Source organism: Dipodomys merriami, unplaced genomic scaffold (genome assembly GCF_024711535.1).
Source record: "Dipodomys merriami isolate MVZ:Mamm:240054 unplaced genomic scaffold, mDipMer1.0.p SCAF_1587, whole genome shotgun sequence".
Classification (NCBI taxonomy): Eukaryota; Metazoa; Chordata; class Mammalia; order Rodentia; family Heteromyidae; genus Dipodomys; species Dipodomys merriami.
In genome coordinates, this window is record NW_027202923.1 from 26553 (window position 1) to 39020 (window position 12468).

The window sequence follows — 12468 nt, forward strand, 5'->3', positions numbered from 1 at the left end:
ACTTGCAGTACTGAGTTCTGAACTTAGCAAGGGTGAAGCCTGCTGAGCCACGCATCCAGCTCATCACAGGCTTTTGGATGGGAAGTAACAGTTGGATACGTTTTCTCAAAGGACTGGAGACTACACTGAAAGCTGACACACCAGTTACCTAGACAAACTGGCAAGTGGGCTAAAATGTAACAAGCTTTTGAAAGGAGCTCTGACTGTATAAACACCCAGTCCATTTTCCTGATCCCCACTGTGAGTGAGCTTGCCATATTTTGGTGGATGCTGCCAGCATCAACGTGCCTGACCATACGGAAATCTTGAAATTCTCCTCAGCACCCCCCATTCTATTTAAACATTTAAATATTGCCTATTTAAATACTGCCTTGCTTTCATGGATTCACTTCTTCATTAGTGGAACTTCCAATGAAAAGCAGGTCGGGACTTCTCAACTTTTCCTTTTCAGCCCAGTTTGGCTTTCATAGTTTTTATTCCTTTATCTCTCAGTGATGTTCTGGGTCAATTTCTTACTCACAGAGTCCACAATTCCAATTCTCTCTTTGGCTAAATCAAGCTCATCATGAAGTACCTTATGGATTTTAAATAATTGTTATAGAGTTAAATTATTATATAATTGTTACACATTGTTAAAAATGGTTAGGTATCGTTAAGTAATTGCTATTGTTCCATGGAGGTTTTCACTTTTGAGATTTCTAATTGGCTCTATCCAGGTGCACGTGCTCTCCATTTGCACTGGAGTACTTAGTGTTCATCATGTCCTGCTTCTATGGGTACCGTTCCCTGTCTTTCAAAGTTCTCTCCTTGAGGAAACTTAACACTTGATTTTGTAAGTTCTTTCTGTGTCCCTCCACCCTGACCAAGTAGAGCATCAGCAGATATTATGAAGCAAGGGTGGGATCACAGGACACCTGACTGCATAGAGAAGCAGAGGGGCAGAGAAAATCTAGGAAGATGTCACCATGGTCACGTGGGGGTGGAAACTAACCTCCATAGCTGTGGGATGGACCTCTGGGCTCCTAAATTTAGAAGGTGAGTAGGCACAGAGTAGAGTCTTCCTGAAGAGGCACGGGGAAGCCTGCATGTCTGCTGCTTTCAATTATCCAACCTCAAGTACCTGGTTATAGTGACTAGAAGAACAAACATGAAGATTCATCATCATCGCTATAGCCCATACTATGCTGTTGAGTCTCAACTGACTTTTAGTTGTGGTTCACCTCCCTGCACAGAGTTCTGGGCCCTGGACTGAGAAATGCAAGGGTGCATGAGGCTTCTACCTTCTGTGTATCCAGAGAAGCACCCATCTTATTAGCCTCATGTGGCCTCTTGAGGTGGAAAGCCAACATCAGCCAGAGCAGAGGCCACGAAGAAGCTAGCTAATATGGCTGACACAGCTCCTTGCACAGACTTTGACAGTGTACCGCAAAGTCTATTGGTTAAAAACTCCAAGGGACTTTTTTCCTCCTGACAGCAAACACACAACTGTCATCTTCAAACTTACAAAGATGGGAAGTTACATGTGAGTCCACTGTGGGCTGATCAAAAGTCTCCTTGGAACACAACAGGCTGAGGGAGCTGATAATCACCAATGAAAAAACTTCTCTCACTAACTCAATAACACCATGGGGAGACTGTCCATGTTCTGTAAACAACTAAATGTCTACAACCATTTCTCAAGCTATCAGAACCCCTGCATCACATCCTTCTGGTGCTTATCACAAATGGCATTAAGCCATCACCCACTACCCAACCCCAGGCTGCCAGAGGGAAGACCCCTGCAGAAGGAAGACTGGACACTCGATGTAGACCCCAAATGATTCTTTTTGGTTGTGGAACTTGAACTCTGGGCTTGGGCGCTGTCCCTTCGCTCTTCAGCTCAAGGCGAGCACTCTACAGCTTGAGCCACAGCACCACTTGCGGTTTTCTAGTGATTTATTGGAGATAAGGGTCTCACGAGTTTTCTGCCCGGGCTTGCTTTGAACTGTGATCCTCAGATCTCAGCCTCCTGAGTAGCTAGGATTACAGGCATGAACCACCAGCTCCCAGCTCCAAGTGATTCTTGTGCACACACAACATGCAATCTGGAATCAACGGTGGGACACACACGATCCCACAGAACACAGCACAGCAGTGTCGAATTTACCCTCTAAAAACGGCTCTTCCTGAAACAGCATCTACCTACCCAGGTTAAAAAGAAGCAAAACAGTGGGACGGAGAGAGATCAATTTCCTGCTCCTGACCAAACAGTAGCAGACTACCCGAGGAACAACCATTGGTTGACCACGTGGGTGCACGTGGAAGACATGGATTGTGCTTCCAGTTGCTGTGCCCAGGTCTCCCTCCAGTATGAAATAGCACCTGCCACCCACACTGCCATACTTGAGCCATTGCAGGGCACTGGGAGTCTGAGCTCCTCAATCTCAATGAGGGTGTTTCCTGGTGGCCTGCAATTTAGCCAACTGCTTCTAACATGAGTCTAAAGCCAGTTCCTGGGGTTATGGCCTAGCCTGTCACTCCAGAACAAATTCTGCCTTTTCTAATTCAATATTCTCATCTGTGAAGCTAGAATAATCACCGAGAAGGAGAGGAGGGAGCATCACAGGCCTCCTGATAGGATGCACTGCGAAGGACAAGACATCAATCACCTCTCTGGTATTTCTGCCCAAAATGCAAAGCCCAAAACTAATGGGGGGAATATAGTTATCATATATTCCACAAAGATGTCACTAACGGTAAAGGAAGACTAAGGGGTTGTTCCCAATGACTGGAGACCAGAGAGTCATGACAATAAGCATAGCCTATAACCCTGGATGGAATGGTAGACTGTAGGAAAATTTAGAAGAAAAAGAAAAAACTCACTTGAGAAAATCAATTAAAGTGATGTTGGCCAGGTACTGGTGCAATCCTTGCTACTCAGGAGGTTGAGATCTGAGGACTGCAGTTCAAAGCTAGTCAGGGCAAGAAATCTCGTGACACTCTTATCTCCAATTAACCACCAGAAAACCAGAAGTGGTACTGTGGCTCAAAGTGGTAGAGTGCTAGCCTTGAGCAAAAGAGCTCAGGGAAAGTACCCAGACGCTGAGTTCAAGCCCCATAACCAACAAAAAAAAAATAAAATGTAATAATTTTTTTAAAAAATGAAATGATGTTAGTGTGCTGATGACATCTCTTTGTCAACAAAACCCCCCGTCCCCAAACATACCTTTCCTTACATTCAAGAGTAAGCTCCAGAAATTGCCCTGTATCATTTAGTATTCCTTTGAATTTTCACCTTGCTATATCATTTCTGCATTCTATACCCAGGAAGAAAACATCATGTAATTCTGAAGCAGAATTGAGGTCATAAAAAATAGAGTTACCATGATATTCAAATTGGGAAAATGAAGAAAACCACCTAGAATCTTACATTAGAGGCTTTTGAAACCTGTAAATGGATATTAAGTCTCAACCTCTCTTTCCTTCCATCATTCCCACAGCATACCCCAGGGAGGGCAAAGCTAAGCTTCTGAGACCATCTGTCACACAACAGTGACCGAGAACTAGATCACAAGCCATCACACAGCACTCAAGCCAAAGGATCTCTCACAGCTCAACCGTCTCTCACAAACCTTTAGGATACTTTTCATTCAGTAAACATTTCCTGAATGTCTCATGCATAGAACAACCTGCTACACAAACACATAGTAAAATTTACACTAGCAATAAAATTACAATTGGCTGGGATCCAAGACTGGAGTCCCTCAATGTTAATCTCATTGTAAAGCTGTTAATATAAACAAGTAGCAATGTGCTTACTTGGCTGCTTCTCCAACAAGTGAAGAATGATTAACCTGGACTAGTGCTTCATACCTCTAAATTCTAGCTCCTCAGGAGGCTGAGAGCTGAGGATCATGATTCAAAGCCAGCCCAGGCATGAAAGTCTATGTGACTCTTTATCTCCAATGAACCACGAGAAAAGCAGAAGTAGTGCTGTGGTTCAAAGTGGTAGAGTGCCTTTGAATCCACAAAAAATATAATAATAATGTCATCTGGGAAACCTTTCCTAAAGGACACACACACACACACAAAGCACCTTTCCCCACAGCAGCTGTGCACCTGGAGGAAGGTGCTTAACTTGCCTATTGTATTTAGAAGTGGGGTTGCTGGAAGAAGGGGATACTGGAAGTAGCTAAGGTTATCAAGATAGAATATTGGTGATTTTATAAGAGGAGGAGATCAAAAGACATCCAGTCAGGGTTTCCAGTGACCACTTGAAAGTTCCAGAATATCAAAGCATTACTGTGGCCCCGACAAAGAAGGGCTCGTGGGGGTAGGGGGATGGGTGGGCTTTGGGTTCATGTCTGTCTCCAGTTTCAGGATGCATAATTAAAACAGAGGTGGCCCCCAGGGCTGTCTCTGAGCTACAGGATGGATAATTAGCACATACACACCCTCAGCCACAGCAGCACCCCCAACCCTGAGAGAGCAAAAGGCCCTGGGAGAGGCAGGAGACCAAAGGGCCCAGATTTGCTCTGCTTCCAGAGTGAACTCAAAGACTCAACTTTGGGGTTGGCTGTGCGTGCTGCTCGGTTTCAAAGAAGTGGGAGCAGCTCAACCACTCAAGCATCAGGATAAAGCAGAGCGTCCTGGAAAGAGCCAAGATACGATCAAATGGGGAGAAAATGTGGAGAACCTTAGGAAAATAAAGCAACACAAAGGGCAAAGAACCCAAGGGAAATTAAGGGAACACAAAGGACAAACCGTCAAGTGGGAATCCTTCACGTGGGAGTCCTACTTCTAGACTCAAAGAATGAAAACGCAGCTTCCACCTGCTGCAGAAAGTCTAGATGCTCTGATATCACACAACTGCTCTCACTTCTTAGGGAGAACAAAGCAGGGGTTCTCAGCTAGGCAGGGGCAGGAAAGGGAATAGGCTGCTCCCCAAGAAGACAATCTGGAAAGTGTAGACACATTTTTGGTCATCCCAAAACAATGGGCAAGCCAACCCCAGGAAGAGGGGAGGGGAACTTTTTGGTTAAAAAGCTTGAAATGTCAATAGCACTGAGACCCAGACTTTGTGAAATAGAGGGGCGATTTCAAGGGCAGTTCTGCAAGTAGAGAAAGAAGGCTACCAGAGACCTGAGCCTCCCCCATGGGGAAGCCATCCTCCTAACAGACTTTGTATTCATCTATGGTGGAAACACCAGAGGCATCATGGGGCCTATGCTCCTGTCTTCAGCATGACTTGTGGCCTGTAATCCTAACTACTCAGGAAATAGATCTGAGGATCCCTGTTCCAAGCCAGCCTGGACAGGAAAGTGCATCAGACTCTTTTTTTTTTAATATTATTTTATTTTATTTGAGAACATACTGTACAGAGGGGCTACAATTACATGGGCAGGATAATTGCATCAGACTCTTTATCTGCAATTAACCACCAAAAAGCCCAAAGTGGAGGTGTGATTCAACTGGTGGAGTACCAGTGAAAAAGCTAAGAGAGAACTTAGCCCTGAGTTCAAGCCCCAGTACTGGCACACACACAGAAAAGAAGAAGAAGAAGAAAAAAAACGCACATTCGTTCTTCATGGCAAATATTTCTCCTTTTGATTAATTAAATTGCACTCTGGCTCACATGCCAGAGTACATCTATCCTGGGCTAGGTTGATGGGCACACTGTCCCCAGAGGAAAGTGAAAACCAAGATCATCTGAAGAATGGCACATCCAAAGAGGAATCAGCTCTGCAGAGGTCTGCCTCAGTGGCAGCAGGTAGCCTTAGTTTCCAGGGCAACCCAGGGCACATCCCTCACAAACAACAGCGTTCATTTCTGTTGTTTGAGGTTTTGGGTTTTTTTTATGATTCTGGGGACTGAAGCCAAGGTGGCATGCAACTTGAGCAACTCCCTCAGCTGAACCAGACCAATTTCATCCTCATAATCCTCCAGCTGCAGCCTTTGAGTAGCTGGGGTTACAGATGCTATCAACCACAGGTGAGCATTTGTATCAGCATGCATGATGATGATCCTCCCCAGAAACTAATGCAGGAAAAGTCTGACTCAAGCATCCTAGTCTCTGATGCTGGCAAGTCCTGGAAAACCAACAAGACCAGCAATCAACCAGTGCATGCAGACATCAAGGATGTAGAGGAAGAAAAAGGGTAGCAGAAAAAAGAATCAAAAGAATTGGCTTTAGGCTCAGATCTGCTCTCCAAATACCCCTGGGACATTTCACCCCTCCAAGCCATAGGTATAAGGACATTATGTACAGACTCTCCTGTGGCTTCCAAATTGCATGAGGGTAAAGGGTTCCTTCCCAGAGGAAGAATCAAGTCCACACTGGGTCTCCAACCCATGTGCTGTGCTTACGGACCCACCATCCTGCCAAATACTGCTCTTTGTGCAGAAATACAGTTCTCCCGGGAGCACATCAAGTACCAAGTTTCCAGCATTTTCAACTGAGGAAAAGTTTTGTTGCTACATTATTAACTCTTAGAACTAAAATAGCCCCAACTGTAGCCTCAATTCTTAAAATTGTGGTTCCAATACTAACCTCGCTCCATTTCTGGAGGCCAGTGTTAGGGGAATGAAGAGAAGAAAGGGGGCCTCACAAACCTTGAGCAGCATCTCCTTCTATTATACATGTGATTCATTCCTCCGCTCACCACTATGCCAGGTTGTGCCTGAGGTTAATTCCATTTGGTGAGCTAGAGTTCCTGTGCCCACATGAACTTCTATCTCCTCCTACTCCACTCACCTGTCACCCGCCTTCCCTCCCACAGCTTGAGGACAGTGACAAAACTCTGCTCAAATTATCCATGCACTGACTCTTGCAAAACATCAGAAGATATACTGCAAAGACACAGGCCGTTAATTAAATTGTAGATCATGAGAACTGAACCCTGGTAGGCTTCAGTTGTGGTTATGATAGGTGGGTCATGCTGGCTAAATTATGCTCAGCCTAAATTATGCTCAGAACTGACTGAGCAGAACAACCTCTGTGCATGCTGCACCTGAGCTTTGCTTCCTCCCCAAACACAATGCTGATATACCGGAAGGCTGGGGTCAGGTAATGTCCAGAGGCCACACTGGAACTTTCACATCCTTGTTTTGGACAGTGCTGAAGTTAGAAACCCTTAGCTTGCTTCTCTACATAAAGGGTCTCAAGTTCTGACTGGCTGAAATGCCTAACTGAATCATATATTGCAGCACTGTGGCTACTAGCAAGAGAGATTTGATAGGGTCTCTGCAAATCTAATTAAAATCACAGAGATAGTGACTGCTCAGCATAAAATAGGAAACGAAAGGCATGGCAGAGTAAATTTCCAAAGACTTCCAAAGTTCTAAACTAGCACACAGATATACTTCTAAGTGCAGTAACTAAGTAATTCTGTATCACCACAGTGAAAAGCATGTCCTTGGATCTCTGATGCCTCCAGGAGGGTGATGTTTGGGCCTAGCACACTGCTGTGTTCCATAAGCAGACAGAAAAATCGGGATGATCAAGGGTTCAGGTCAGCCCCAAGCCAAAAAGTTGTTGAGATCCCACCTCAACAGAAAATTCAGCAGGGAGCAGCAATGTGCACCTGCCAGCCTAGGACCAGCAGTCCATGCCAACAGGGATGAAAGTGAGATGCTATCTCAAAAAATAACTACAGAAAATAAAGAAATAAGGGCCTGGGTCACATGGTAGCATGCCTGCCTTGCAACACAAAGTGCTGACTTCAAACTCCAGTGTAGAAGAAAAAACTTGCCTCAAAAGAGGCATTTTTTAAAGTTAAGCCAATGACTGACACTTACTGCTGCTGCTTCAACCTTTAGAAATAGTGACTTTTACAGATTAAACCAACAGGACGTGGTCTACAGAACACAGCTATGTCTTTCTTATGTCAATATTCTCACAGAGTCACTACAAAGTTGATTTTAAAAAAGTATAAATTCCTAGAAGTTCCTGGATTATTTTTTTAAAAAGAGTTAAAAAAGCAGGGGCCTAGAATAAGGCTTTGTGGTACAGTGATTCCTAAGCATGCATGAAGCCCTGGGTTTGATTCCTCACTAACACATAAACAGAAAGAGCCAGAAGTGGTGCTGTGGCTCAAGTGGTAGATTAATTGCCTTCAACAAAAGAAGCTCAGTAACAGTGGGCAGGCCCTGAGGTCAAGCCCGAAGACTGGCCAAAAAAGTAAAGAAAAGAAAAGACACATTGCTGCTCTTACCTAAAATTCTAGCTGCTAAAGAGGCTGAGAGCTGAGAATCGAGGTCTGGAGCCAGCATTAGCAGACAAATTCCAAGCAATATCACAAGGCTCTGAGTTTAAATCCCAGCATGGTATTAAACACACACACACACACACACACACACACACACACACACACACACACACACTCACACCACATATCAAGCCATACATTGGTCAATAAGATGGAGTGAATGCACAGAGTAACACCAGGAGGATATTCTTAGGAGAGGGTCACAGAGGCTCAACAACTATGTACATCTGGTCATATAAAATAATATTTATCAAAATGAACTCCAGGAAAAATGATCTTTTTTTCCTTTGTTGCTGTTTTCATTTTCCTTTCCTCTTGTCTTGTTCATTTATCTGTCTTTGGGAGGGTAAGGTGGAACACCAAAATGGAGGGACAAAGAGTGAACAAACACAGCAGGAGTATTCAATAGGCAATGTTGAAAATGGACTCTACAACTTATTGGGTGGGGACTAGAGGGAAAAGTGGGGAGAACGCAAGAGAAGGGATGACATTGTCCAAAAAGGAATGCACTCGTTACCTGACTTATGTAACTGTGACCCCTCTGTACATCACCTTTCCGGTAATAATACTTTTTTTAAAAAACCTCAGTGTATATTTTGTGAAACAATTTCTCCTCTGCTCACCTCCACTGCAGGTTTTATCATTTGGTTTTCTGTTTATTGTGCCAGTACTGGGGCTTTAATTAGCCCCAGGCCCTGTCCCTTGTGTTGGTGCTCTAACCCTTGAGAGCCACACCTCCACTTTAGGCTTTTTGATGTTTAATTGGAGATAAGGTTCTCTTGGATTCTCCTGCTTGTGCTGGCCTCAAACCTTTGTCCTCAGATCTCAGATCTCTCCTGAATAGTTACAATTAGAGACATGCATACCTATGCTGGGCCTACTACATGTGTTAGTCAATGCTAGTCTGAACCAACCAAATTAGTATTATCACGTCACATACTCCTTAAGCTTGCAAGCCCTAGCCTAGTAGACAGAAGCCAAACTGAATGTGCCCAGCTGTCCCAAGCACCTTCTGCTCTGCAAGGTGGACCCATTGCAACAATGAGATGTACAAGTCGTCATGTCGAAAATGAACTTTACAATTTTGGTAGGGGAGGAGGAGGATTGGGGGGGGGCAGGGAGGATGGGAAGGGATGGAAAGGGGAAACAAAGGAGGAGGCTACAATGCTTGATAAGAAATGTACTCATTACCTTGCCCATGTAATTCTAACCCCTCTATATGGTATTTTTACAAAAAAAAAAAAAGGCAGCCAGGTTCAACAATTCCCAACCTTTTCCAATTTCAACAGGATGTCTGCTAAGACAAGCCATCTGCTTGGTGGTTGGGGACACTCAAATGTGGTTGCTGAGCTTCAGGCTACTCCAGGCTGCTGTTCTACCATATGAGACACACTTCCACTTCAGCTTTTTTCTGGCTAATTGGAGGTAAGAACCTCAAGGACTTTCTTCCTCAGGATACTTTTGAACTGAGATCCTCGGATTTTGGCCTCTCAAGTAGCTAGGATTGGAGGCATGAGCCACAGACACCTGACTTCTAGTAGCTGTTTTAGATGGAATGGTCAGAGAAACTTTGCAAACCCACAATTCAGCAGACTAAAGTAATGGAAATAAGAGAAAGCAACTCACGTGTAAATACAGAATGTGCAAAGGCCCTGGGCTGAGAACTCAGTGAACAAGAAAAATGGGATGTGCTCAGCATGGCTGTACTAGACACATGCCATCCAGCACTGCAGCCAGTAGCAGGTCCTGAGTTTCCCCAGACTGCTGCCTGAGCCTACCCCTGGCTGACACCACCCAAGAGTCTGGTTCCTACCTTTCCCCACAAGTCCAGCCCCAGCCCCAGCCCCACCTGGAGTCCTCATCCTTATTCTTTCACAGACTACCAGTTCACCTAATTAACAACAAACACACCAGAAACTGAGGACATGTGTAATGGGAAAAGCAGCAGGCCACACGATCTGTTCAATCTACACTTCAATACATAGGACAGAGGTTACTGAGGGTTAAAATTAAGTGTGTTGTATGTCTGCTGAAGATCTCACCTGCTAACTTAGCAGGCTCCCCGGTTCTACAAATGATGGGACAAAAATCCTTGAAACAACCTTGGAACCATGCAAACCTGGAGCACAGAAGGCCTCAATAGCTTCTGGCAGCCTTTGCAATCTCCAGGTGCAGAGAACTGGACCAGGCCCTCAGGTCCCTAAATTGCTCCCAGAGATTGCAGACTCAGTTACTCTTGTTTTCTAGCTATCTTCTTTCAATGCTCAAATTTTCCCACTGTCCCTAACCTCAAGTCACAGGCAGGAGCCTTTGCCTCTGGGCCACAACCCCCTCTCTAGGGTTCTGGGACATCCTACCCCTGACAGTGAGATCCAAGCGTCCCCAGCAGAGGTGGGAGGCCTGTGCAGGCTGAGGCCTGGGGAGCTGTCCAGGGCCCTGGGCTGGCCCTGCGGGGACCTGCCCTGCTGCAGGAAGGCCCTTTGGCAATAAGCCAGGGCTGCTCCTGAAACCAAAGGCCCCTGACCCTCCTGACCAACTTCCATGGGCGACAGGATCAGTGGGAGGGGAGGCCCTGGAGACAGAGCCCCCTGTGTGGTCAGCCAGCCTTGTGCACCCGCCTCCTAGCGCGCTCCTGCCAGGGGCTCGGCCTGGGACCTGAGTCCCTCGAAGCTCTCGAAGCCGCCCCAGGGTCACCAGGCCGCGCTTCTGCTCCGGCTCCGGGAACGCTAGCGCGGCGGCCTCGTCCTGCAGGGTGCGCCCACCGGGTCCACGCCCACCCCGGACCAGGCCCCCTCTGCCGCTCCCCAGACCCTGCCCCGCTCCAGTCCCTCCATTCCCCCTGGAGCCTCCAGCCCGCCATCCCGACCGGCCCACGCCGGTCCCCGCCCCTCGCACCCCGGAGCCCTCCACGCCGAACCCCGGCCCCGGCACCTCCTCGTCGGCCCCGGCAGCCTTCTCCCCTCCCCGCCGACCCGAGGTCAGCGACCCCGCGCGGCGCCTCGGGGTCTCCAGACAGCGGCGGCGGCTGCGGAGGCGGAGGCGGGGTTCCCGGCATCCTGAGCCCTAACGACCCCACGTGCAGTGAATTGCGAACTCGGGGCTCAGCGCACCGGGAGGCCGGCGGATCGCTGCTCCCCGCCGGTCCTGCCGCTCTGCTCGCACTCACTCTGCGGGTCGGGCGGCGCCGCGGCTCTCACCTCCTCTTCCTCGGCCGCAGCCTGCGTCTGCACCCGCGCAGAGCACCGCGCGCTCCGCCGGGAACTCCCGCCAACCGCCGGCCCCGCCCGCCCGGCCGGCGCTCGCGCCCCCGCCCGCCGCCCACCGCGCGGAGGCCGGGGCCCGACTTCCCCACGTCCCCACCTCACACAGAGGGAACGGCCACAGCCCGCGCCCAGACTGCGCGCACGCACCGAGGGCGCAGGGAGAAGGCCGGCCACCGGCCACCTCACCCCCCGGAGCCGCCGGGGCCGCCAGCAGCGCCTGCAGCTCTGCACAGGCTTCCATTCAGCCTCGCACTCGGAGACGACTGCGGGGCTTCACTCAGCTCCTCCCCTTCGGCAGGGCAGAAACAACACAGAGCCGGTTGTCCTGCGTGTGCTCAGTCACTGGAACCACCAGCATGTCCACCTGCCTGCCCTCCTGCCAGATAAACACCGCTGGAACTAGCCAATCAGAGGGCAGCTGGAAAGTTGGGAAAGGACCAGATGTTCCCAATAGTTAACTTTGGGGTCAGGCAGACCAGGAGCCACCAATGGGAAGAGAGCATTATTTGTTTTGTAAATGTCAACCAATCCTGTATTTGTCAAACTGGAAACCCCCTTTACTTGTTTGTACCCCATTATAAAAAATCCTGTGTGAACTGAGCTCGGGGTCCTCGCCTTTCGCTGTATCCATGCTGGCGTTGGTCTGGGCTCAAGCTTGCTAATAAAAGGCTCTTTGCTTTTGCAATGGACTTAACTACTCTGTGTCTTTGGGGGGTCTCAGATTTGGGTGTTACAATATGCTAAATTGAAACTCTTTTGCATAACTACTTGAAAGTAGTAATAGAGTCTAAAAATCGTAATAGAATAGCTTTTAAAACAAATACAAAACCTAAGAATCCTTCCAACTTTACAATAAATGTTAACAAATAGACTGACCATCCATTCTTATCAGAGAAATGATGCAGAATATTTCAAGGCCCAGGTATTGGGGGGGACACGGTGGAAATCCCACCTGCACT

At 47.5% G+C, this 12468-nt stretch overlaps 1 long non-coding RNA gene across 3 annotated transcripts in view; it reads right to left on the reverse strand.

Moving 5' to 3' along the window:
• LOC138827621 (uncharacterized) overlaps positions 1-12104 on the reverse strand; it is a 38625-nt gene extending 26521 nt beyond the window's left edge. The window contains exon 1 of one of the 3 annotated variants that reach the window (XR_011372148.1): positions 11657-12104. This is a non-coding gene — a long non-coding RNA (uncharacterized lncRNA). Of the gene's footprint in view, positions 1-11412; positions 11468-11606 lie in introns of those variants that run through there. The other 2 variants (XR_011372147.1, XR_011372149.1) reach the window with 2 other exon arrangements.
• Positions 12105-12468: the final 364 nt, after the last annotated feature.